At 42.5% G+C, this 3150-nt stretch overlaps 1 non-coding gene across 1 annotated transcript; it reads left to right on the top strand.

Moving 5' to 3' along the window:
* The first annotated feature begins 564 nt into the window (after positions 1-564).
* Positions 565-646, top strand: trnal-aag (transfer RNA leucine (anticodon AAG)). Its single transcript has one exon. It is a non-coding gene; the product is annotated as a tRNA-Leu (tRNA).
* Positions 647-3150: the final 2504 nt, after the last annotated feature.

A 3150-nucleotide genomic window follows, 5' to 3' on the forward strand; every position in this document is an offset into this window, starting at 1 on the left:
CATCAGTCAAGCTACTGTAAGTATATACAATTACAGTATAGTACATGTTGTCCTGTCATGAGATTACTGGAAACCACTGCATCACTCTAACTGTCACCAGGCTGTGTGCCCCTCTCTCTCTCTCTCTCTCTCTCTCTGAGCCTGGTTCTGCCTCTTAAAACTATGTTTTTAGAATGAACTTTGTCTATGATCTGCTAATAAAGACGATGAGGAGTACTTGCATTATCAACTACATGACACTTGTTTATGTTGTCACTTCTGTGAGCAAGACAGTCAAATAGCTATAGCATCAAATCATAAATAGCAGTCCACCTCCATGTTTCGGTATGGTAGTTTTCACGCTACATGCTAATAGTCGCCCCTTTTCTTTGCTGTGACGTCTTTCAGAGCACACACACATACACACACACTGTTAACTGACCTGCCACCTGCCAAGCACAGTGCTGGTAAACCAGAAACAATGTGGCCACATCTTCGGCTGAGAGTGAGCTGCACCTGGGGATCAAGAGTGAGCGCAGCCCCGAAAGTAGTTTCAGAAACATACAGTACATGGTTGCATTATGTGGTAGTGTGGCCGAGCGGTCTAAGGCGCTGGATTAAGGCTCCAGTCTCTCAGGAGGCGTGGGTTCAAATCCCACCACTGCCAATACTTTAATTTTACAGTAATGTCAAACAAAATGGACTGTACCTCAAATCATTATGAAAGAGCAAGAGATGTGGCGCTGACCAGTCATGCAAAACAAGGAAAAATAATTAAAATGAATTATTAAAGGGTGAAAGACACGTAGAATGAAAGGGATTTTGAGAGTGAGAGTTTGGACAGGAAGTTTAGTGTTGACCAGCTGTGGTTACACATCTGTGGAGGAGAAGCAACAAGCTAGAAGTGGCAGAGGTGATGACAAGATTTTTTCACCTGAAGAGGCTCTTTACCTCAAGTTTACTTGTATTATTTGATTTACAACAACCTGTGCATTTGCACCAATCTCATCTACACTTGTTTCCATTTGTGTTTGGATCTGATTCTGGCTCTGGTAGGAAGACAAATATTCTTAATCCTGCGTACAAAGCCCTAATTGCCTTGGTTGTTTGTCCAAGAAGAGAAACAGATGTACATGAGCTGACGAGCAGACCTAGCCTATTTGAATAACTGACAAATAAATCAGAGACGTGTGAAGGGTTTGGAAGGTCTGGAGCCGAGCTCATTTCTGTCTGGATTACCATGAAATCTGAATCCGAAACTACTACTATGTTACAGGATAGCTGAATTGAGCTATCATTGTGAGTAGTTCAGGGTACAGACAAATAAAATGCATTAATGAAAAAACATTTTCTTTCTTGTTTCTAACCCTTGACTCACCCAGCACACCCACCCTTCCACACACACACACACATACACACACACACACACACACACACACACACACACACACTCACTTCTTCCTGCCCTTATTAGCCTTGTGCCCTGGCCATAAGAACAATCACCTCACAACTTTTTAAAGGAATGATCAGCATCAGTAGAAACTTCATTCTAAGCAGAATTTCTCCCATACCGTCTCTCTGCCTCACCCCTACCCTGCCTCAGGCAAAACATTTTGCTGACCAAGACTTAGCCAGCCATCAAGAGTTACAATTTCCCCTTTATTCACTTTATGTCAAGTCTGCTCATAACGGGGGTCAATAAACGTAGACGTTCTCATTTTGGCCGAGGGAGGAGGGCTCTTTGAGTCGGGAGGAAAATCTTCAGCGTTGGGGAATGTACACTCTGGCTTTTTAAACTGATGATGCCTGCAACGGTTTTTGTGAGCACTGTAATACTGGGGGAAGTCGAAGGTCCCCCGCTGGTCAGTCTGTTGTTTGTCTACATGGCGATGTCCACTAATGTGAGTTCAACAGAAACCTTCCATTTACCTCAGCAGTGCAGTAGAGTAACTAATAGGGCTATTTGGAGAACTCCACCTTAAATTTTTTTCAGCTCAGTCTTAATACAATACCGTCATGCCCACATGTGCAATGAAAGAGTTGTTGGTCACTGTAAAGTCCCACACTCCATACAGGCTATGAAGAGATCCCTTAGAAATGTGATTAAAAATTAATTCTTAAGTTGAGCTGAAGCTAATATGAGGCTGCAGCAGTCAGACTTGGTTAAGCCAAGTGGATGTGAACTTTTATTCCAACATTATCCCTTACTGTCACTGTCTGCAAGGAAGCAGCATCTGAGTGAACACTGCGTTGCGCTTGCATTGACTGAACTATAATATGCATTTTTACATAGATTCTGTGCCACGTCTTATCATTGGAATGGAATCATGTTTAGAAGGGATCAGATGTGTAGCGTACGTGGCCTGGCATCAGTCACAAGCCATTAAGGAAGTTCATTGTAAGGACATGCAGAGTTATGGACCCACAGTTGACACTTTGTGACTCTTCCCACCATCAAACTATCAAATTGATAGTAAACAGAGACAAAGGACCCCTCTTCCACAAACAGACCATGCTGTTAGCATGTCCGAATGACACAGAACCAGACCAAAGGTCAAAGGGTCAACTCCAGAGGATTAACCAATGGACACCAGGCAACTGGAGAATATAGGCAAAATCTCCAGTTTGTAACAATAAGACTCTGTCTAATGATATTTGATTGTTTCTTGTATAGGACAAGTAACAACAAAAGGACTGATTAACACCAAGGTGTAAACTCTTAGCTCTAAGCTGCTCACCACAAACTCATGGCTCTTAGTCATTTTTGCACTTTTCGTGTCTTTTATTTTTCTTTGCCCCAAGCTACAAGTAACATGATTTTTGTCTACATGCATGATCTTTTATTTTTATAAGCCAAGTCAAGACCAACTGAACCAAAGCAACAGAAGTGCCTCAAAGTAATTTTGTAACTTTTAATCATAATCAAGTTTTCCTTTTTGAAGATTTTGACAACGTTAGAGTCATCTGGTCAACGCCAGTCTCCTCTAAAGTTATCCAGCCAAGAGCATTAGAGTTTATTTCGCATCAACCCACAAGAGACACCAGCAGATAACATCTGCACGACCTCCTGCAGAGAAGCCGAGCAGAAATCAAGAGTGCCCGAGACAGAAAGTCTCCTGGCAAACTCCACCAGAGCTGAACCGCTGAGACACCGGCAGAATCCGTCATCGT

Source organism: Seriola aureovittata, chromosome 8 (assembly GCF_021018895.1).
Source record: "Seriola aureovittata isolate HTS-2021-v1 ecotype China chromosome 8, ASM2101889v1, whole genome shotgun sequence".
Classification (NCBI taxonomy): domain Eukaryota; kingdom Metazoa; phylum Chordata; class Actinopteri; order Carangiformes; family Carangidae; genus Seriola; species Seriola aureovittata.